General features: G+C 50.6%; 1 long non-coding RNA gene across 1 annotated transcript in view; it reads left to right on the forward strand.

The window, feature by feature from the left end:
* LOC140424780 (uncharacterized) overlaps positions 1-23415 on the forward strand; it is a 36875-nt gene extending 13460 nt beyond the window's left edge. Inside the window, exon 2 of the long non-coding RNA XR_011947688.1 lies at positions 22501-23415. This is a non-coding gene — a long non-coding RNA (uncharacterized lncRNA). The remainder of the gene's footprint in view (positions 1-22500) is intronic.
* The last annotated feature ends 1233 nt before the right edge of the window (positions 23416-24648 follow it).

Raw genomic sequence — 24648 nt, forward strand, 5'->3', positions numbered from 1 at the left:
TGCTCAGATCGCTGTTCCTTTACCGATGGCCGTTTTCTTGACTGCGCATGCGCAGCATCTCGCGCATGCGCAAACGAAACTTCCGGTTCTGCGCACTGCTCGCGCAACTGTGCTAGCGTGATACCTTTAGCAAGATGGCCGCCGACCTCGACCCAGCCCTCTCTCAGGCCCGGGATTTCGGCCTCTGGGAATTCGGGCTCCGGGATCCCAGCCACGAGGTGAGTACTGCCGCTTTTCTTACCTTTACTTGCCGATTGGATTGCGTTTTCTTCACAGTACTTGGAGAATTTGTCCAGGACTGCCTGGTAATCGTACCTTTGCTGCCTCCTGAAGAACCTGAACCTTGTGAATATTTCTCTTGCCCTTGCACCGGCGATGGTGAGGAGAAATTCAATTTTTTCGCTATCATCCAGGTCTTGGAGTTCAGCTGCCACCAGGAACAATTCGAACCATTGCCGGAATCGCCGCCAGTTTTCGCGGAGATCGCCGTAGCACTGGAGCGGCTGCGGAACCGGGAGCTCTATCATTTTGCCTGGGCACTGCTGGTTGTCTGTGTACACTGAGGTATGCCGGCAGGTATCGATCCACTCCTGTACCATGTGGTGTTGGGTGCTCTGGTGCACAGATGAGCCAGTTGTATGTGGTACAACTCTATTTTATTTTAACTCTTATAATACAGTTCGTTCTGGATACTCTGCACGTGCTGTCTCCCTGAGTGTGTTTGGTAACAGATCTGTCCTGGTCCTCCTCTGCAGCTAATACTGACCACCGGGGGTCGTGTCTGTGCTTTTATATCTTTCTGTCATTGGTTGTGGTGTTGTGTGTTCTGATTTGTCTGTTGGTGTGTCTATCATGATGTGTGTGTTTGAATATCATGACAAATGGGACAATAGCATCCTGCGGGTTTACCAGGACCTGAGCATAGAGGTGGCCAGGTGGAACATAGAACATAGAACAGTACAGCACAGAACAGGGCCTTCGGCCCTCGATGTTGTGCCGAGCATTGTCCGAAACCAAGATCAAGCTATCACACTCCCTGTCATTCTGGTGTGCTCCATGTGCCTATCCAATAACTGCTTCAAAGTTCCTCAAGTGTCCGACTCCACTATCACAGCAGGCAGTCCATTCCACACCCTAACCACTCTCTGAGTAAAGATAAGAGCCATGGGGTTATGCTGCAACTATACATGACCCTGGTGAGACCACATTTGGAGTATTGTGTGCAGTTCTGGTCACCTCACTATAGGAAGGATGGGGAAGAATTGGAAAGGGTGCAAAGGAGATTTACCAGGATGCTGCCTGGTTTGCAGGATAGGTCTTATGAGGAAAGGTTGAGGGAGCTGGGGCTTTTCTCTTTGGAGCGGAGAAGGATGAGAGGCGACTTAATAGAGGTTTATAAGATAATGAGGGGGGATAGAGTGGACGTTCAGAGACTACATCTGAACCTGAGGGGCACAAATATCCTGGGGGGGAGATTTGTTAGTGCTCTTTGGGGGGGTTTAAACTAATGCAGCAGGGGCATGGGAACCTGGATTGTAGTTTTAGGGTACGAGAGATTGAGAGTATAGAGGTCAGGAGCACAGATTTGACTTCGCAGGAGGGGGCCAGTGTTCAGGTAGGTGGTTTGAAGTGTGTCTACTTCAATGCCAGGAGTATACGAAATAAGGTAGGGGAACTGGCAGCATGGGTTGGTACCTGGGACTTCGATGTTGTGGCCATTTCGGAGACATGGATAGAGCAGGGACAGGAATGGTTGTTGCAGGTTCCGGGGTTTAGGTGTTTTAGTAAGCTCAGAGAAGGAGGCAAAAGAGGGGGAGGTGTGGCGCTGCTAGTCAAGAACAGTGTTACGGTGGCGGAGAGGATGCTAGATGGGGACTCTTCTTCCGAGGTAGTATGGGCTGAGGTTAGAAACAGGAAAGGAGAGGTCACCCTGTTGGGAGTTTTCTATAGGCCTCCTAATAGTTCTAGGGATGTAGAGGAAAGGATGGCGAAGATGATTCTGGATAAGAGCGAAAGTAACAGGGTAGTTATTATGGGAGACTTTAGCTTTCCAAATATTGACTGGAAAAGATATAGTTCGAGTACATTAGATGGGTCGTTTTTTGTACAATGTGTGCATGAGGGTTTCCTGACACAATATGTTGACAGGCCAACAAGAGGCGAGGCCACATTGGATTTGGTTTTGGGTAATGAACCAGGCCAGGTGTTAGATTTGGAGGTAGGTGAGCACTTTGGGGACAGTGACCACAATTCGGTGACGTTTACGTTAGTGATGGAAAGGGATAAGTATACCCCGCAGGGCAAGAGTTATAGCTGGGGGAAGGGCAATTATGATGCCATTAGACATGACTTGGGGGGGGGGGGGGGGATAGGTTGGAGAAGTAGGCTGCAAGTGTTGGGCACACTGGATATGTGGAGCTTGTTCAAGGAACAGCTACTGCGTGTTCTTGATAAGTACGTACCGGTCAGGCAGGGAGGAAGGCGTCGAGCGAGGGAACCGTGGTTTACCAAAGAAGTGGAATCTCTTGTTAAGAGGAAGAAGGAGGCCTATGTGAAGATGAGGTGTGAAGTTTCAGTTGGGGCGCTTGATAGTTACAAGGTAGCGAGGAAGGAGCTAAAGAGAAAGCGAAGACGAGCAAGGAGGGGACATGAGAAGTATTTGGCAGATAGGATCAAGGAAAACCCAAAAGCTTTCTATAGGTATGTCAGGAATAAAAGAATGACTAGGGTAAGAGTAGGGCCAGTCAAGGACAGGGATGGGAAGTTGTGTGTGGAGTCTGAAGAGATAGGCGAGATACTAAATGAATATTTTTCGTCAGTATTCACTCAGGAAAAAGAGAATGTTGTGGAGGAGAATGCTGAGACCCAGGCTATTAGAATAGATGGCATTGAGGTACGTAGGGAAGAGGTGTTGGCAATTCTGGACAGGCTGAAAATAGATAAGTCCCCGGGGCCTGATGGGATTTATCCTAGGATTCTCTGGGAAGCCAGGGAAGAGATTGCTGAGCCTTTGGCTTTGATTTTTATGTCATCATTGGCTACAGGAATAGTGCCAGAGGACTGGAGGATAGCAAATGTGGTCCCTTTGTTCAAGAAGGGGAGTAGAGACAACCCCGGCAACTATAGACCGGTGAGCCTCACGTCTGTTGTGGGTAAAGTCTTGGAGGGGATTATAAGAGACCAGATTTATAATCATCTAGATAGGAATAATATGATCAGGGATAGTCAGCATGGCATTGTGAAGGGTAGGTCATGCCTCACAAACCTTATCGAGTTCTTTGAGAAGGTGACTGAACAGGTAGACGAGGGTAGAGCAGTTGATATGGTGTATATGGATTTCAGTAAAGCGTTTGATAAGGTTCCCCACGGTAGGCTATTGCAGAAAATACGGAGGCTGGGGTTTGAGGGTGATTTAGAGATGTGGATCAGAAATTGGCTAGCTGAAAGAAGACAGAGGGTGGTGGTTGATGGGAAATGTTCAGAATGGAGTTCAGTTACAAGTGGCGTACCACAAGGATCTGTTCTGGGGCCGTTGCTGTTTGTCATTTTTATAAATGACCTAGAGGAGGGCGCAGAAGGGTGGGTGAGTAAATTTGCAGACGACACTAAAGTCGGTGGTGTTGTCGACAGTGCGGAAGGATGTTGCAGGTTACAGAGGGACATAGATAAGCTGCAGAGCTGGGCTGAGAGGTGGCAAATGGAGTTTAATGTAGAGAAGTGTGAGGTGATTCACTTTGGAAGGAATAACAGGAATGCGGAATATTTGGCTAATGGTAAAATTCTTGGAAGTGTGGGTGAGCAGAGGGATCTCGGTGTCCATGTACATAGATCCCTGAAAGTTGCCACCCAGGTTGATAGGGTTGTGAAGAAGGCCTATGGTGTGTTGGCCTTTATTGGTAGAGGGATTGAGTTCCGGAGTCATGAGGTCATGTTGCAGCTGTACAAAACTCTGGTACGGCCGCATTTGGAGTATTGCGTACAGTTCTGGTCACCTCATTATAGGAAGGACGTGGAAGCTTTGGAACGGGTGCAGAGGAGATTTACCAGGATGTTGCCTGGTATGGAGGAAAAATCTTATGAGGAAAGGCTGATGGACTTGAGGTTGTTTTCATTAGAGAGAAGAAGGTTAAGAGGAGACTTAATAGAGGCATACAAAATGATCAGGGGTTAGATAGGGTGGACAGTGAGAGCCTTCTCCCGCGGATGGTGGTGGCTAACACGAGGGGATATAGCCTTAAACTGAGGGGTAATAGATATAGTACAGAGGTCAGAGGTAGGTTCTTTACGTAAAGAGTGGTGAGGCCGTGGAATGCCCTACCTGCAACAGTAGTGAACTCGCCAACATTGAGGGCATTTAAAAGTTTATTGGATAAACATATGGATGATAACGGCATAGTGTAGGTTAGATGGCTTTTGTTTTTTGACTTCCCATGTCGGTGCAACATCGTGGGCCGAAGGGCCTGTACTGCGCTGTATCGTTCTATGTTCTATTTCCTCGGGTGGATGCAGCTGTTACAAGGGGGCATAACGAGAGCAGGCTTCAATCAGATCAGGGCGATCCTTTTCTTTTTTTTTTTTATTAAATATTTTATTGAAAATTTTTGGTCAACCAACACAGTACATTGTGCATCCTTTACACAATATTATAACAACACAAATAACAATGACCTATTTTATAAACAAAAAATGAATAAATAATAAATAACAAAAATGAAAACTAGCCCTAATTGGCAACTGCCTTGTCGCAAGTAACACTCTCCAAAAATATAATTTAACAGTCCAATATATAATTATCTGTAGCAACGACCCATACATACTATACAGTATATATTAACAACCCTGAGAGTCCTTCTGGTTCCTCCTTCCCCCCCCCCCCCCCCCCCCCCCCCCCCCTCCCCCCCCCCCCCCCCCCCCCCCCGATCCTGGGCTGCTGCTGCTGCCTTCTTTTTCCCATTCCGTCTATCTTTCTGCGAGGTATTCGACGAACGGTTGCCACCGCCTGGTGAACCCTTGAGCCGACCCCCTTAGGACGAACTTAATCCGCTCTAGCTTTATAAACCCCGCCATGTCATTTATCCAGGTCTCCACCCCCGGGGGCTTGGCTTCTTTCCACATTAGCAATATCCTGCGCCGGGCTACTAGGGACGCAAAGGCCAAAACATCGGCCTCTCTCGCCTCCTGCACTCCCGGCTCTTGTGCAACCCCAAATATAGCCAACCCCCAGCTTGGTTCGACCCGGACTCCTACTACTTTTGAAAGCACCTTTGTCACCCCCATCCAAAACCCCTGTAGTGCCGGGCATGACCAAAACATATGGGTATGATTCGCTGGGCTTCTCGAGCACCTCGCACACCTATCCTCCACCCCAAAAAATTTACTGAGCCGTGCTCCAGTCATATGTGCCCTGTGTAATACCTTAAACTGAATCAGGCTTAGCCTGGCACACGAGGACGATGAGTTTACCCTGCTTAGGGCATCTGCCCACAGCCCCTCCTCGATCTCCTCCCCCAGCTCTTCTTCCCATTTCCCTTTTAGTTCATCTACCATAGTCTCCCCTTCGTCCCTCATTTCCCTATATATATCTGACACCTTACCATCCCCCACCCATGTCTTTGAGATCACTCTGTCCTGCACCTCTTGTGTCGGGAGCTGCGGGAATTCCCTCACCTGTTGCCTCGCAAAAGCCCTCAGTTGCATATACCTGAATGCATTCCCTTGGGGCAACCCATATTTCTCGGTCAGCGCTCCCAGACTCGCGAACTTCCCATCCACAAACAGATCTTTCAGTTGCGTTATTCCTGCTCTTTGCCACATTCCATATCCCCCATCCATTCCCCCCGGGGCAAACCTATGGTTGTTTCTTATCGGGGACCCCCCCCAAGGCTCCAGTCTTTCCCCTATGCCGTCTCCACTGCCCCCAAATCTTCAGTGTAGCCACCACCACCGGGCTTGTGGTGTAGTTCCTCGGTGAGAACGGCAATGGGGCTGTCACCATAGCCTGTAGGCTAGTCCCCCTACAGGACGCCCTCTCTAATCTCTTCCACGCCGCTCCCTCCTCCTCTCCCATCCACTTACTCACCATTGAAATATTAGCGGCCCAATAATACTCACTTAGGCTCGGTAGTGCCAGCCCCCCCCTATCCCTGCTACTCTGTAAGAATCCCTTCCTCACTCTCGGGGTCTTCCCGGCCCACACAAAACCCATGATGCTCTTTTCAATCCTTTTAAAAAAAGCCTTCGTGATCACCACCGGGAGGCACTGAAACACAAAGAGGAATCTCGGGAGGACCACCATCTTAACCGCCTGCACCCTCCCTGCCATTGACAGTGCTACCATATCCCATCTCTTGAAATCCTCCTCCATCTGTTCCACCAACCGCGTTAAATTTAACCTATGCAATGTGCCCCAATTCTTAGCTATCTGGATCCCCAGGTAACGAAAGTCCCTTGTTACCTTCCTCAACGGTAGGTCCTCTATTTCTCTACTCTGCTCCCCTGGATGCACCACAAACAACTCACTTTTCCCCATGTTCAATTTATACCCTGAAAAATCCCCAAACTCCCCAAGTATCCGCATTATTTCTGGCATCCCCTCCGCCGGGTCCGCCACGTATAGTAGCAAATCGTCCGCATACAAAGATACCCGGTGCTCTTCTCCTCCCCTAAGTACTCCCCTCCACTTCTTGGAACCCCTGAACGCTATCGCCAGGGGCTCAATCGCCAGTGCAGTTCTTGCAGCAACCGCTCCCGTTCCTTACTCTCCTGCTTCCCTTTATGTGCCCTTATTGATATCAGCTCCCCTCTAACCACCGCCTTCAACGCCTCCCAGACCACTCCCACCTGGACCTCCCCATTATCGTTGAGTTCCAAGTACTTTTCAATGCACCCCCTCACCCTTAGACACACACCCTCATCTGCCATTAGTCCCATGTCCATTCTCCAGGGTGGGCGCCCTCCTGTTTCCTCCCCTATCTCCAAGTCCACCCAGTGTGGAGCGTGATCCGAAATGGCTATAGCCGTATACTCCGTTCCCCTCACCTTCGGGATCAATGCCCTACCCAGCACAAAAAAGTCTATTCGCGAGTAGACTTTATGGACATAGGAGAAAAACGAGAACTCCTTACTCCTAGGTCTGCTAAATCTCCACGGGTCTACACCTCCCATCTGCTCCATAAAATCTTTAAGTACCTTGGCTGCTGCCGGCCTCCTTCCAGTCCTGGACTTCGACCTATCCAGCCCTGGTTCCAACACCGTATTAAAATCTCCCCCCATTATCAGCTTTCCCATCTCTAGGTCCGGAATGCGTCCTAGCACCCGCCTCATAAAATTGGCATCATCCCAGTTCGGGGCATATACGTTTACCAAAACCACCGTCTCCCCCTGTAGTTTGCCACTCACCATCACGTATCTGCCCCCGTTATCCGCCACTATAGTCTTTGCCTCGAACATTACCCGCTTCCCCACTAATATAGCCACCCCCCTGTTTTTCGCATCTAGCCCCGAATGGAACACCTGCCCCACCCATCCTTTGCGTAGCCTAACCTGGTCTATCAGTTTCAGGTGCGTTTCCTGTAACATAACCACATCTGCCTTAAGTTTCTTAAGGTGTGCGAGTACCCGTGCCCTCTTTATCGGCCCGTTCAGCCCTCTCACGTTCCACGTGATCAGCCGAGTTGGGGGGCTTCCTACCCCCCCCCCTTGTCGATTAGCTATCACCTTTTTCCAGCTCCTCACCCGGTTCCCACGCAGCTGTATCTCCCCCAGGCGGTGCCCCCCCGCCCATCCTCTCCCATACCAGCTCCCCCCTCTCCCCAGCAGCAGCAACCCAGTAATTCCCCCCTCCCACCCCCCCCGCTAGATCCTCCGCTAGCGTAATTACTCCCCCCATGTTGCTCCCAGAAGTCAGCAAACTCTGGCTGACCTCGGCTTCCCCCCGTGACCTCGGCTCGCACCGTGCGACGCCCCCTCCTTCCTGCTTCTCTATTCCCGCCATGATTATCATAGCGCGGGAACCAAGCCCGCGCTTCTCCCTTGGCCCCGCCCCCAATGGCCAACGCCCCATCTCCTCCACCTCCCCTCCTCCCCCCATCACCACCTGTGGGAGAGAGAAAAGTTACCACATCGCAGGATTAGTACATAAAACCCCTCTTTGCCCCCCACATTCGCCCCACCACTTTGTTCAAACGTTCTTTTTAATAACCCGCTCATTCCAGTTTTTCTTCCACAATAAAAGTCCACGCTTCATCCGCCGTCTCAAAGTAGTGGTGCCTCCCTCGATATGTGACCCACAGTCTTGCCGGTTGCAGCATTCCAAATTTTATCTTCTTTTTATGAAGCACCGCCTTGGCCCGATTAAAGCTCGCCCTCCTTCTCGCCACCTCCGCACTCCAGTCTTGATAAACGCGGATCACCGCGTTCTCCCATTTACTGCTCCGAGTTTTCTTCGCCCATCTAAGGACCATTTCTCTATCCTTAAAACGGAGGAATCTCACCACTATGGCTCTGGGAATTTCTCCTGCTCTCGGTCCTCGCGCCATCACTCGGTATGCTCCCTCCACCTCCAACGGACCCGCCGGGGCCTCCGCTCCCATTAACGAGTGCAGCATCGTGCTCACATATGCCCCGACGTCCGCTCCCTCCACACCTTCAGGAAGACCAAGAATCCTCAGGTTGTTCCTCCTTGCGTTGTTTTCCAGTGCCTCCAACCTTTCCACACATCGTTTCTGATGTGCCTCCTGCGTCTCCGTCTTCACCACCAGGCCCTGTATATCGTCCTCATTCTCGGCTGCCTTTGCCTTCACGACCCGAAGCTCCCGTTCCTGGGTCTTTTGTTCCTCCTTTAGCCCTTCGATCGCCTGTAGTATCGGGGCCAACAGCTCTTTCTTCATTTCCTTTTTGATCTCTTCCACACAGCATTTCAAGAACTCTTGTTGTTCAGGGCCCCATGTTAAACTGCCACCTTCCGACGCCATCTTGGTTTTTGCTTGCCTTCCTTGCCGCTGTTCTAAAGGATCCACTGCAATCCGGCCACTTTCTCCTCCTTTTTCCATCCGTATCCAGGGGGGATTCCCTTCTGGTTTACCGCACAGTGTTTTTAGCCGTCAAAATTGCCGTTGGGGCTCCTATCAAGAGCCCAAAAGTCCGTTTCACAGGGAGCTGCCGAAACGTGCGACTCAGCTGGTCATCGCCGCACCCGGAAGTCGGGCGATCCTTTTCAACAATAAGGTGAAGTATGGACTGTTATACCCAGCCAGTCTCTGGTCACGCATGAGGATCAGCACTTTTACTCTGAGTCGCCTGAGGACACGTTGGACTTTGCAAGAAAGGGCTGATGAAGGACTGAGAACTTTTGAACTTGGCTGCAATGTTCATGTTTCTGTTTTCTCTGTTTTATTTCTCTGTTTTTGTAAAAAGTTTCTTGTTTTGCTTGGAACCAGCAGTAGAGCTGAGTGAGTTTAGGTTTACATTTGCACTGTTGGGGGGTGGAGGTGTGCTAGTATTGATCTTGGTGTTTTTCGGTTGGGCAATTGTGTGGGGATTGTTTGATGTTGGAGTTTGTTTGCATGAGCGGGGGGAGGATGGGGAGGGAACAATAGGTGGGAGACTATCTGGTGCCGGGGATGGGGGCCACCAAGCTAGCTGGGTGAGCTAGCTCTCGGAAGTACAGTGGGGAGTGTGCATATGTTTGATTTAGGAAAGGGATTGGGTTACAGGGTGTTGTTGGGGGGGGGGGGGGGGGGGAGGGGGGGTGAATGTTCTGCTGGCGAGGGAGGGACTTGGGCTGAGGATCCGAGAGGTGGTCGGGCGAAGGGGCTGCCTGGGGATGGACCGGTGGAGGCGCGGATCACGGGCTGGTGGCGGGCCTAAAAAAAGGGGATGACTGATCGGCGGAGGGGGAGGTGGGTGGCAATGAGCCCCCCAACTATGCTGATCACCTGGAATGTTCGAGGGTTAAATGGGCCGGTCAAAAGGGCACGTGTGTTCGCGCATCTTAGGGGATTGAAGGCGGACGTGGTAATGTTGCAGGAGACACACCTGAAGGTAGCGGACCGGGTTAAACGGAAGGTTGGGTCAGTCAGGTCTTTCACTCGGGACTAGATTCAAAGACTAGAGGGGTCGCGATCCTGATCAATAAGTGGGTGGTGTTTGAGGCGGGTAGAATAGTCTCGGACGTGGGAGGTCGGTATATTATGGTCAGTGGGAAACTGGAGGGGGTGCAGGTGGTATTAGTAAATGTGCATGCGCCAAATTGGGACGATGTGGAGTTTATAAAGAGGATGCTGGGGAAGATACCGGACCTGGACTCGCACAGGTTGGTCATGGGAGGGGACTTCAACACAGTTATGGACCCTGGCTTGGACCGGTCAAGCTCGATAACAGGCAGGGTGCCAGCAATGGCAAAGGAACTAAGAGGGTTCATGGAGCTAATGGGGGGCGGTGGATCCATGGAGATTTGGGCAGCCGGTGGCAAAGGAATTCTCCTTCTACTCACACGTGCATAAAGTGTATTCCCGGATTGATTTCTTTATTTTGAGCAGGGTCTTACTGGCAGAGGCGGTGGACACGGGGTACTCGGCAATTACAATCTCAGACCATGCTCCGCACTGGGTTGACCTGCAGGTTAGTAAAGACAGTAACCAACGCCCCCACTGGAGGTTAGATATGGGACTTTTGGCAGGTGAAGGGGTGTGCGTGCAGCTGAGGAAATGTATTCAGAGCTACCTGCAGGTCAACGACACTGGGGAAATTTCAGCAGCGGTGGTGTGGGAAGCATTGAAGGGGGTCGTAAGGGGGGAGCTGATCTCGATCGGGGCTCATAGGGAGAAGGTGGACAGGGCAGAGATGGACCGACTGGTAAAGGAGTTACTACAGATTGATAGGAGGTGTGCGGAGACCCCAGAGGCAGGTCTCCTGAGGGAACGGCGGATATTGCATGCGGAGTTTAGCTTGCTGACCACACGGAGGGCGGTGGAGCAGCTGAGAAAGGCGACGGGGGCGATTTATGAACATGGGGAGAAGGCCAGCAGAATGCTTGCGCAGCAGCGTAGGAAGAGGGAGGCAGCTAGGGAGATAGGGAAAGTAAAGGATGGAGATGGGAACCTGGTTGGTGATTCGGTAGGGGTGAATAAGGCGTTTAGGGATTTCTACAGCAGGCTGTACAGGTCGGAACCCCTTACGGGACTGGAGGGGATGAGGCTTAGAGGGGCTGAATTTCCCAACGGTGGACAGGGAGTGGGTAGAAGGACTGGGGGCCCCAATCGGGCTGGAAGAGATAGTGGAGGGCTTGAAGGCCATGCAGGCGGGTAAGGCCCCGGGTCCGGTCGGGTACCAGTGGAGTTTTATAAAAAGTTCTCGGGGATACTGGGGCCGGTGTTGTTGAGGATGTTCAATGAGGCAAGGGAAAGAGGGGTGTTGCACCCGACGATGTCACAGGCAATGATTTTGCTGATTCTTAAGCGGGACAAGAACCCGGAGCTGTGTGGGTCCTACAGGCCGATCTCCCTGCTGAATGTGGATGCCAAGTTGCTGGCCAAAATCCTGTCCTCCAGGATCGAGGATTGTGTTCTGGACGTTATTGGGGAGGACCAGACGGGGTTTGTTAAGGGCAGGCTGTTGGTGGCCAATGTAAGAAGGCTGTTAAATGTGATCATGATGCCCCCGGAACGTAGGGAGGTGAAGGTAGTGATCACAATGGATGCAGAAAAGGCTTTTGATCGGGTAGAATGGGACTATCTGTGAGAGGTTCAGATTCAGGCGGGGCTTTATTGACTGGGTCAGGTTGCTGTATCAGGCTCCTGTGGCAAGTGTGCGGACAAACAGGACAACTTCGGACTATTTTAGACTGCACCGGGGGACGAGACAGGGATGCCCCCCTCCCCACTGTTGTTTGCACTGGCTGTAGAGCCATTGGCAATTGCTCTGAGAGCTTCGAGGGGCTGGAGAGGACTGGTCCGGGGTGGGAGGGTGGAGCACAATGTTTCGCTCTATGCAGATGATCTGTTTCTGGATGTTTCGGACCCAGTAGAGGGAATGGAGGAAATCATGAAGATTCTAGGGGAATTTGGACGGTTTTCGGGGTATAAGCTAAACATGGATAAGAGTGAGATATTTGTGGTTCAGGCGAGGGGACAGGAGGGGCGACTGGGAGAGCTGCCGTTTAGGTCAGTAGGGGGTAGTTTTAGGTACCTAGGCATTCAAGTGGCACGGGAATGGAACCGGCTGCATAAATTGAATCTGGCTCGGCTGGTGGACCAAATTAAGGACGATTTCTGGAGATGGGACGCGCTTCCGTTGTCTCTGGCTGGGAGGGTACAAATGGTGAAAATGACGGTCCTCCCGAGGTTCCTATTTGTATTTAAATGTCTCCCCATTTTTATTCCGCAGCCCTTTTTTAAGCGCGTCAACAGGGTGATCACCGGCTTCGTCTGGGCGGGCAAGACCCCGCGAGTAAGGAAGGTAATGGTCGAGCGGAGCCAGGGAGAGGGCGGGCTAGCGCTGCCAAATTTTAGCAACTATTACTGGGCGGCTAACATAGCCCTGATCAGGAAGTGGGTGGTGGGGGAGGGGTCGGCGTGGGTGCGTATGGAGGCGGCTTCATGCAAGGGCACCAGTCTGGGGGCATTGGTAACTGCGCCTCTGCCGTTCCCGCCGGCGCGGTACTCCACCAGCCCCGTGGTGGTGGCGGCCCTGAGCAGTAGGAATATCAGTCTGGGCCCCAATTGGTGATAACCACCGGTTTGCCCCGGGGAATATGGATGGGGGGTTCAGGGTATGGCGGAGAGCGGGAATTGAGAGGTTGGGGGATGTATTCATAGAGGGGAGCTTTCCGAGTATGGGAGCGTTGGAGGAAAAGTTTGGGCTGGCGAGGGGAAACAAATTCAGATATCTGCAGGTGTGGGACTTCCTTCGTAAACAGGTGGCAACCTTCCCGCTCCTACCATTGAGGGGGATTCAGGACAGGGTAGTTTCCAGAGGGTGGGTAGTGGAGGGGAGCGTCTCGGACATTTATAAGGAGCCTATGGGGTTGGAGGAGACGCAGACCGAGGAGCTGAAGCGTAAGTGGGAGGAGGAGCTGGGAGGTGAGATTGAGGATGGTTATGGGCAGGTGCGTTGAGTAGTCAACACGTCCGCAACATATGCCAGGCTCAGCCTGATACAATTTAAAGTTGTGCACTGGGCTCACATGACAGTGGCCCGGATGAGCGGATTCTTTGGGGTGGAGGACAGGTGCGCAAAATGTGCGGGAGGACCGGCGAACCATGTCCACATGTTTTGGACATGTCCAAAGCTTAGGGATTTTGGCAGGGGTTTGCGGACATCATGTCCACGGTGTTAAAAACAAGGGTGGCGCTGAGTCCAGAGGTGGCGATTTTTGGGGTGTGGGAAGATCCGGGAATCCAGGAGGAGAAAGAGGCAGACGTTCTGGCCTTTGCTTCCCTGGTAGCCCGGAGACGGATACTGACAGCTTGGAGGGACTCAAAGCCCCCAAAGTTGGAGACCTGGCTATCGGAGTATTTATGTGAACTGTAAGTCTACAGTCGTTATTCAAAATTAGAGAATAACGTAGACAGGACCTATATCAGGTCGGAGGTCCAACGGCTTCTGCGGGAGGGGATCATTGAGGCCAGCAACAGCCCCTGGAGAGCTCAAGTGGTGGTAGTGAAGACTGGGGAGAAGCACAGGATGGTCATTGACTACAGCCAGACCATCAACACGTACCCCCTCCCTCGCATATCTGACATGGTCAATCAGATTGCGCAGTATCGAGTCTTCTCCACAGTAGACTTGAATTCCGCCTACAACCAGCTCCCCATCCACCCGGAGGACCGCCAATACACTGCATTCAAAGCAAATGGCCGCCTCTATCATTTCCTTAGAGTTCCCTTCGGCGTCACCAATGGGGTCTCGGTCTTCCAGCGAGAGATGGACCGAATGGTTGACCAGTACGGGCTGCGGGCCACCTTCCCATATCTAGATAATGTCACTATCTGCTGCCACGATCAGCAGGACAGCGACGCAAACCTCCACAAATTCCTCCATACCGCCAAACTCCTTAACCTCACCTACAATAAGGAGAAATGCGTGTTCCGCACCAACCGCTTAGCCATCCTTGGCTACGTAGTGGAAAATGGAGTCCTAGGGCCCGACCCCGACCGCATGTGCCTCCTCCTGGAACTCCCTCTCCCCCACTGCCCCAAGGCCCTGAAACGATGCCTGGGGTTTTTCTCATATTACGCCCAGTGGGTCCCTAATTATGCGGACAAGGCCCGCCCACTCATTCACTCCACAGTTTTCTCCCTGGCAGCTGAGGCCCGCCAGGCCTTCAACCACATCAAGGCGGCTATCGCCACGGCCACGATGCACAATGCGGTCGACGAGACCCTCCCCTTTCAGGTGGAGAGCGATGCATCAGACTTAGCTCTGGCTGCCACCCTCAACCAGGCGGGCAGGCCCGTGGCCTTCTTTTCCCGCACCCTCCATGCCTCCGAAATTCGGCACTCCTCTGTCGAAAAGGAGGCCCAAGCCATTGTGGAAGCTGTGCGACATTGGCGGCATTACCTGTCCGGCAGGAGATTCAGTCTCCTCACTGACCAATGGTCGCTTGCCTTTATGTTTAACAATACGCAGTGGGGCAAGATCAAAAACGACAAGATCTTGAGGTGGAGGATTGAGCTCTCCACCTATAACTATGAGATCTTGTATCGCCCGGGGAAACTCAATGAGCCCCCTGATGCCCTATCCCGTGGTACATGTGCCAGCGCACAAGTGGACCGACTCCGGGCTCTCCACTATGACCTCTGCCACCCGGGGGTCACCCGGTTCTTCCATTTTGTCAAGGCCCACAACCTGCCCTACTCCATTGAGGAGGTCAGGCCCATAACCATAGACTGCCAAGTCTGCGCAGAGTGCAAGCTGCACTTCTACCGGCCAGATAGAGCACACCTGGTGAAGGCTTCCCGCCCCTTTGAGCACCTCAGCATGGACTTCAAAGGGCCCCTCCCCTCCACCGACCGCAACGTGTACTTCCTCAACGTAATTGATGAGTACTCCCGGTTCCCTTTCACCATCCCATGCCCCGACATGACTTCTGCCACGGTAATCAAAGCCCTGCACAGCATCTTCACTCTGTTCGGTTTCCCCACCTACATCCACAGCGATCAGGGATCCTCCTTCATGAGTTATGAGCTGCGTCAATTCCTGCTCAGCAAGGGCATCGCCTCGAGCAGGACGACCAGCTACAACCCCCGGGGAAACGGGCAGTTGCAGAGGAAGAACAGGACGTTCTGGAAGGCCGTCCTGCTGGCCCTTCGGTCTAGAAATCTCCCGGTCTCCCGCTGGCAGGAGATCCTCCCCGACGCGTTCCACTCCATCTGGTCACTCCTGTGCACCGCTACTAATGAGACCCCTCACGAACGTGCCTTTGCCTTCCCTCGGAAGTCCACCTCCGGGGTCTCGCTCCCAACATGGTTGGCAGTTCCTGGACCCGTCCTCCTCCGGAAGCATGTGCGGAGCCATAAAATGGATCCTTGGTTGAAAAAGTCCACCTCCTCCATGCCAACCTGCAGTACGCCTACGTGGCACACCCCGACGGGCGACAGGACACAGTCTCCCTCCGGGACCTGGCACCCGCTGGGTCCCCACCCACAACCCCCGACCTGATACCGCTCCCCCCCCCTGGTTGCCTCATTCACCCCTGCACCACCCACCCTCCCACCAGCGAACCTCACCGCAGCCCCCACCCCAGCAGGATCCGTCCCCTCACTGGATCCACTAAAGGGGGACGAAGGAGAGGCCAACACGCTCCCTGAGTCGCAGGTGACCACATCGGTGCCCACACCACCACCAGGACTGAGGCGATCACAGCGGAGGGTCAGAGCCCCCGACAGACTCAATCTGTAATGTTTTCTTCACCCCCCGCCGGACTTTTTTTTAAAACAGGGGGTGAATGTGGTAAACACCACTGGTAACACATTGCATTATGGTACTGCCACTGTATTACAGGTACCACAGTAAATCCCAGCCTGCTGGCTCCTCCTAGCAGGCGGCGTATAAAAGTGTATGCTCTCCTGCGCTGCTCCCATTCTGGTTCCAGCTGCAGGAGGCACAACATCTTGTGCAATAAACCTCGATTGTCTCACTATTCTCGTCTCGTGGTAATTGACGGTACATCAACTGTGTTTATGGTTTCGTGTATCTTGCCTATTTTGTTGTTTCTATACCAAAAATACCTCAATAAAATGTTTATTTTAAAAAAATAAAGTGCTAACCACTGTGCTACCGTACCGTCCATGGAATATCTTACCTAGGGCGGCTCAGGCTGGAGAGAGGCAATTGCCAACGGCACATCAGCATATGAGGCTCAAAACACAAGTGCACGGCAGGAAGAAACCAGTGGAACTGTGCCCGCACCTACCTTCCATCCTCATTGCCCTGTCCCCATTGCACGAGAACGTTTTGGGTTGAGATAGGACTGATCAGCCACCTTCGCACCCACACAGCCCAACGCCTCGATGACAAATAAAGCTGGTCCTCTTCAATGCTGAAGGATGAATGACGACACCACCACTGCCGCGCCGTACCTGCTGCAGCCTCATGTGCCCAGGTTACCTACAAACCTGTGGGAATGCAGCAACTCATCCAACACCTCCGCCCGGATCTGTCAGAGACCCTGCAGTTCAAAAAAGGTGCAAAAACACAATTTACCATCAGCCAGGTTGAAATGAAACGAAATGAATGAAATGAAAATCGCTTATTGTCACAAGTAGGCTTCAAATGAAGTTACTGTGAAAAGCCCCTAGTCGCCACATTCCGGCACCTGTTCGGGGAGGCTGGTACGGGAATTGAACCGTGCTGCTGGCCTGCTTTGGTCTGCTTTAAAAGCCAGCGATTTAGCCCTGTGTTAAACCAGCCCCAGGGTTTCCCAGCCCTGTCAGTAATACCACAGCAACTTGCTGATTCTCTCTCCTTTTTACTCAGGGGTAAACATTCAGCGCTGTCAGCGGCAACAGCATCCAAATTTGGAATCTTGGCGTCCCGACAGGTGGCCAGACTGCATGATGCCTGGTGGTGTGACGCCTTGCTCCTTTAAGGGGTCACATGACCCAGAAAATCCAATCGTTGCCCAGGATGGGGGTTCACATCAGAGCGCGTGGGCTTGTACCTCCGATCGATTCCAAACTCTGATTGGCAGGGACGTAGCTGCAAGACTCTGTAAGATAGTCTGTTGCAAATAAACGTTTGTTGTTTCATACAGAGCTGGTGAGACAAATTTATTACACGTAGCAACCTGTGGCGCAACCTGCAGGTAATCTACCGCACCCATCCACCCCAGGAAAGTACCATGTTGCCACGCAGATGAATTCCGCGCCCAGGTTTTTTAAATTATCAAGTGTTTGAAGCAAATGTTTTATGCTACATACAAGAGAATTATTTTATCTTCCTCTTTCTCTTACTGGTACATTTACTTCACTGCCCAGACTTGATTCATTGCTACTTACAGATGATTAATAGCTTTTCATGTGTGGGGTTAGTTGCTTTACTCACTTTTGCTCTCTGCCAGCTGCATTTTGATGTGTTGCTCTTTGCCTTTAGGTTTGACAGCAAAGCCCTTGCCACATTGATCACTTTAATATATAGCTGTTAGCCTCGGCTGCGAGATAGCACTCTGTTCTCAGATTCGAAAGGTCACCAGTCAAACCTCAGGCTGGAGGATGAAGCACAGTCTATGCTGACACTCGGGTGGAGTACTGAGAGAGTGCTGCAGTGTCAAGGTGCCCTGCCGTTCAGCTGAAATACTGAGCCAAGGCCCTGATCGGGATGGAAACATCCCCATGTTCCTCTACGAAGAAGGAGCCTCCTAAAGGAGCCACCTTGCAGGGGAAATCAGTTGGAGCTCAGCTGGAGCGGAGTGCAGAGGCTGCTGGTGAGTGCTGAAATCCTAAAGTAACTTACCTTTACAGGAGCAGATCTTGGAGTTTCAGCGGGAACGCAGAGGCAGCTGGAGGGTGAGTATTTAGGTAAAACACTTACCTGCTCCCGTTTTTTTCGGTCCCTCTCTGCTGTTTTAAAAAAATTTCAGTATTTAAGGCGGGAACAGGAAGTTCGACCCGCGGACTTCTGGGAAGTCCCTCACCAATAAATTCTGGTGGAGAGGAAACTCGAGACACTACACGTGTAGTGTCTCCCACCCGCCCTCCTCCTCTAACCTAATAATAAAACCCGAGACACTACACGTGTAGTGTCTCCCACCCGCCCTCCTCCTCTAACCTAATAATAAAACCCATTGGTGTGAGGTAAGTACCATATTGTATTATTATTATTATTAAAAAAAAAAAAAAATTTAATTTAGTTGTTAGCCAGATCTTGGTAGAAAGTTAGAGGGATGGCAGGGAAGGGAGTGCAATGTTCCTCCTGCAGGATGTTTGAGGTGAGGGATGCCGTTAGTGTCCCTGCTGATTTTACCTGCAGGAAGTGCTGCCATCTCCAGCTCCTCCAAGACCGAGTTAGGGAACTGGAGCTGGAGTTGGAAGAACTTCGGATCATTCGGGAGGCAGAGGGGGTCATAGATAGCAGCTTTAGGGAATTAGTTACACCAAAGATTGGAGATAGATGGGTAACTGTAAGAGGGACTGGGAAGAAGCAGTCAGTGCAGGGATCCCCTGCGGTCGTTCCCCTGAGAAACAAGTATACCGCTTTGGATACTTGTGGGGGGGGGGGGACTTACCAGGGGTAAGCCATGGGGTACGGGCCTCTGGCACGGAGTCGGTCCCTGTTGCTCAGAAGGGAAGGGGGGAAGAGGAGCAGAGCATTAGTAATTGGGGACTCGATAGTCAGGGGCACAGATAGGAGATTTTGTGGGAGCGTGAGAGACTCACGTTTGGTATGTTGCCTCCCAGGTGCAAGGGTACGTGATGTCTCGGATCGTGTTTTCCGGGTCCTTAAGGGGGAGGGGGAACAGCCCCAAGTCATGGTCCACATTGGCACTAACGACATAGGTAGGAAAGGGGACAAGGATGTCAGGCAGGCTTTCAGGGAGCTAGGATGGAAGCTCAGAACTAGAACAAACAGAGTTGTTATCTCTGGGTTGTTGCCCGTGCCACGTGATAGTGAGATGAGGAATAGGGAGAGAGAGCAATTAAACACGTGGCTACAGGGATGGTGCAGGCGGGAGGGATTCAGATTTCTGGATAACTGGGGCTCTTTCTGGGGAAGGTGGGACCTCTACAGACAGGATGGTCTACATCTGAACCTGAAGGGCACAAATATCCTGGGGGGGAGATTTGTTAGTGCTCTTTGGGGGGGTTTAAACTAATGCAGCAGGGGCATGGGAACCTGGATTGTAGTTTTAGGGTAAGGGAGAATGAGAGTATAGAGGTCAGGAGCACAGATTTGACGTCGCAGGAGGGGGCCAGTGTTAAGGTAGGTGGTTTGAAGTGTGCCTATTTCAATGCCAGGAGTATACGAAATAAGGTAGGGGAACTGGCAGCATGGGTTGGTACCTGGGACTTCGATGTTGTGGCCATTTCGGAGACATGGATAGAGCAGGGACAGGAATGGATGTTGCAGGTTCCGGGGTTTAAGTGTTTTAGTAAGCTCAGAGAAGGAGGCAAAAGAGGGGGAGGTGTGGCGCTGCTAGTCAAGAACAGTATTACGGTGGCGGAGAGGATGATAGATGGGGACACATCTTCCGAGGTAGTATGGGCTGAGGTTAGAAACAGGAAAGGAGAGGTCACCCTGTTGGGAGTTTTCTATAGGCCTCCAAATAGATCGAGGGATGTAGAGGAAAGGATGGCGAGGATGATCCTGGATAAGAGCGAAAGTAACAGGGTAGTTATTATGGGAGACTTTAACTTTCCAAATATTGACTGGAAAAGATATAGTTCGAGTACATTAGATGGGTCGTTTTTTGTACAGTGTGTGCAGGAGGGTTTCCTGACACAATATGTTGACAGGCCAACAAGAGGCGAGGCCACGTTGGATTTGGTTTTGGGTAATGAACCAGGCCAGGTGTTGGATTTGGAGGTAGGAGAGCACTTTGGAGACAGTGACCACAATTCGGTGACGTTTACGTTAATGATGGAAAGGGATAAGTATACACCGCAGGGCAAGAGTTATAGCTGGGGGAAGGGCGATTATGATGCCATTAGACGTGACTTGGGGGGATAAGGTGGAGAAGTAGGCTGCAAGTGTTGGGCACACTGGATAAGTGGAGCTTGTTCAAGGATCAGCTACTGCGTGTTCTTGATAAGTATGTACCGGTCAGGCAGGGAGGAAGGCGTAGAGCGAGGGAACCGTGGTTTACCAAAGAAGTGGAATCTCTTGTTAAGAGGAAGAAGGAGGTCTATGTGAAGATGAGGTGTGAAGTTTCAGTTGGGGCGATGGATAGTTACAAGGTAGCGAGGAAGGATCTAAAGAGAGAGCTAAGACGAGCAAGGAGGGGACATGAGAAGTATTTGGCAGGTAGGATCAAGGAAAACCCAAAAGCTTTCTATAGGAATGTCAGGAATAAGCGAATGACTAGGGAAAGAGTATGACCAGTCAAGGACAGGGATGGGAAGTTGTGCGTGGAGTCTGAAGAGATAGGAGAGATACTAAATGAATATTTTTCGTCAGTATTCACTCTGGAAAAAGATAATGTTGTGGAGGAGAATGCTGAGACCCAGGCTATTAGAATAGATGGCATTGAGGTACGTAGGGAAGAGGTGTTGGCAATTCTGGACAAGCTGAAAATAGATAAGTCCCCGGGCCTGATGGGATTTATACTAGGATTCTCTGGGAAGCCAGGGAAGAGATTGCTGGACCTTTGGCTTTGATTATTATGTCATCATTGGCTACAGGAATAGTGCCAGAGGACTGGAGGATAGCAAATGTGGTCCCTTTGTTCAAAAAGGGGAGCACAGACAACCCCGGCAACTATAGACTGGTGAGCCTCACGTCTGTAGTGGGTAAAGTCTTGGAGGGGATTATAAGAGACAAGATTTACAATCATCTAGATAGGAATAATATGATCAGGGATAGTCAGCATGGCTTTGTGAAGGGTAGGTCATGCCTCACAAACCTTATCGAATACTTTGAGAAGGTGACTGAACTTAGACGAGGGTAGAGCTGTTGATGTGGTGTATATGGATTTCAGTAAAGTGTTTGATAAGGTTCCCCACGATAGGCTATTGCAGAAAATACAGAAGCTGGGGATTGAGGTAGATTTAGAGATGTGGATCAGAAATTGGCTAGCTGAAAGAAGACAGAGGGCGGTGGTTGATGGGAAATGTTCAGAATGGAGTTCAGTTACAAGTTGCGTACCACAAGGATCTGTTCTGGGGCCGTTGCTGTTTGTCATTTTTATCAATGACCTAGAGGAGGGCGCAGAAGGGTGGGTGAGTAAATTTGCAGACGATACTAAAGTCGGTGGTGTTGCCGACAGTGTGGAAGGGTGTAGCAGGTTACAGAGGGATATAGATAAGCTGCAGAGCTGGGCTGGGAGGTGGCAAATGGAGTTTAATGTAGAGAAGTGTGAGGTGATTCACTTTGGAAGGAATAACAGGAATGCGGAATATTTGGCTCATGGTAAAATTCTTGGAAGTGTGGATGAGCAGAGGGATCTCGGTGTCCATGTACATAGATCCCTGAAAGTTGCCACCCAGGTTGATAGGGTTGTGAAGAAGGCCTATGGAGTGTTGGCCTTTATTGGTAGAGGGATTGAGTTCCGGAGTCAGGAGGTCATGTTGCAGCTGTACAAAACTCCGGTACGGCCGCATTTGGAGTATTGCGTACAGTTCTGGTCACCCCATTATAGGAAGGACGTGGAGGCTTTGGTGCGGGTGCAGAGGAGATTTACCAGGATGTTGACTGGTATGGAGGGAAAATCTTATGAGGAAAGGCTGATGGACTTGAGGTTGTTTTCGTTGGAGAGAAGAAGGTTAAGAGGAGACTTAATAGAGGCATACAAAATGATCAGGGGGTTAGATAGGGTGGACAGTGAGAGCCTTCTCCCGCGGATGGAAATGGCTGGCACGAGGGGACATAGCTTTAAACTGAGGGGTAATAGATATAGGACAGAGGTCAGAGGTAGGTTCTTTACGCAAAGAGTAGTGAGGCCGTGGAATGCCCTACCTGCAACAGTAGTGAACTCGCCAACATTGAGGGCATTTAAAAGTTTATTGGATAAACATATGGATGATAATGGCATAGTGGAGGTTAGATGGCTTTTGTTTCGGTGCAACATCGTGGGCCGAAGGGCCTGTACTGTGCTGTATTGTTCTATGTTCTAATGTCTTAGCCTGCATTTCTCCATGAACCTGAATCACTAAGACCGTTATCTGGTGATTGATCACATTGTGGCACTTTGTTGTGTGTCAAACCCCTGCTGTGCTTCCCTGTGATTACACTTCATACATTTCTTTACTTATGAAGCGATTTGGAAAACCAACAGGCTGTGAAAGCTCTTTGATGATGTGCACCCTCACAAATATGCAGATTTTTATATGCATATCTTCTTCTTAGGTTGCCACTCCAGATCCAGGACGACTAGCTTCCACTCCAGTTTGATGGGTTCTCTCACATGGCTGCTATGTCGATTGTGCGATCGGGCGGACTCTGCCACACAGAGTAGGCGCTTCTAGAAGGGTTGAGTGGATGGGCCGTTCGGAGGTTTCTGCGTTCTCTCCGACTTCTGCCTCTTCGCCTCTGCTCGTTTCCGACGGAGTCTCTCGCTGAGTTCCGCTCCTGCCAGAACGTGCCTTCTCCGTTTTGTTCGGTCAGAGGCCAGGGCCTCCCGTGAGTCAGCGCGGATGTTTGAATCTCTTCAGCGATGCCTTGACGCTATCCCCTGATGCGTTTCAGCTGCCCTCCTTCGAGTCTCCTGGCATGACTGAATTCTGAGTAAAGCAATTACTGTCCACTGTCAGGCATATGAACGGCAAGTTTTATATGTAATATATTTGAGTCTCTATAGGCAATAGGTACATTACAAGAGTGGCATCTAGTGTATTGCAGTCTCACTGTATAATACATCATTGTAGAAGTCTTCAATGTACGTTCCTGGCCTCTCTTCATTCTGGGAGAAAATCTATTTTCCATAATGCAACTGCAAGTTGGTTGCAAGTGTCTCGTCAGTACTTCAGTTCATTTGTTGAAAGCCCTGCAAGGTCAGCACATTCTGTGCTCTGAGTATGAGAGACATTTAACATAAAAGCACTCGGTGGCAAAACAATACATAAATGTCAGCCAGGAAAATTGCATTACACTTCTCTTAACAGCTGGCTGCCCATTTGTACAGCTGTAGTAATTATGATGAAAAATGCTTCGTCCCAGCAATTGATTTTGACCTTTTAACCAGTGTAATTTCTATGTGCTGTACATCGCTGTCTGTCGATGCTGAATATGCGCAAGATAATTAAAAACAATGTAAACTCTGAAGTCGTAAAATGAAATCACAATCTTTGCAAAGTCACGCAACTTCAAAATTTGTGAGCGTAAGTTATATGTTTGTTATTTGTCACTCAAAGCCTACTTCTTTGACCAGGCATTGTGTTGCCCCCCCCTTTCCCCCCCCCTCCCCCCTAAGGCAACCTAAGAAGAAGATATGCATATAAAAATCTGCATATTTGTGAGGGTGCACATCGTCTTGTGTCTGGACACCTGTGGTTTTCATCAATGTCCACGTTCTGATTTTAGCTCGTGTCCAGTTATTTCATTACCTGACAAAATTTCTCATCATGAAATTTGGTTCGGCTACAATTGGGCCACCTTCCTAATATCACTTTCTGTAGTCCAGGAGTCAAGTTGCTTACCTCGTTAGACGTCTGTGAAGCACCTTGGGAGATTATCGCTATGTTAAAGGCACTATACAAATGGAAGTTGTTTTTACAGAAAGGCATTTAAATTCAAGCTTTGATTTGAATGAAGTGTGTTTGGGCTGCAGTTGAATTAGAGGCTTTGCGTTAGTTTACTTGTGACAATCAGAGTCTCCAAAATCTCATCAAAAGTTCATCCCCCAATGTATTGACATTTTCCTTCACTCTTCCACGGAATGCAGGTGTGGCCGGCAAGGCCAGCAGTTGTTGCCCATCCTCGATTGCCCTTGAACCGATGGCCTGAGAGGCAATCCCAGAGAGCATTCGAGACTCCACTACAATGCTGTGGGCCTGGAGTCACATGTAGGCCGCCCAGGCAAGGGAAGGGCGGCAGATTTCCTTACCCAAGGGGCATTAATGAATTAGATGGGCTTTTAATTAAATAGAAGATACGTTCACGGTCGCGGAGACTATTTTGTGATTCCAGATTTATTAATTGAATTGAAATCCCATCAGCTTCCGTGGTGGGATTTGAACCCATGTCGCCCTGAGCATGACCTGGGTCACTGGATTGCCAGCCCAGCGACATTATCACTACACCACCACCTACCAGTTGGCGGCGCTAAAGCTCATTTGCAGTCTGCCACAAATCAAGTGTCACATTGAAAATTCCGTGACACGCTTAAAAACTGTCAAAAAACATTGGGATTTAACAGTGTCTGTTAGCAATTAAAAATATCTTAACTGAAGCATAGGTGTGTGCTCTGCCTGACTTTAAAATGATGAAACATTTTGATAAGGTAATTATACCAAAGATGTTTTTTCCCTTGCAGTCGTGAGGGAATCTATATTGTTG

The sequence above is a fragment of the Scyliorhinus torazame genome, chromosome 6, assembly GCF_047496885.1.
Source record: "Scyliorhinus torazame isolate Kashiwa2021f chromosome 6, sScyTor2.1, whole genome shotgun sequence".
NCBI lineage: Eukaryota > Metazoa > Chordata > Chondrichthyes > Carcharhiniformes > Scyliorhinidae > Scyliorhinus > Scyliorhinus torazame.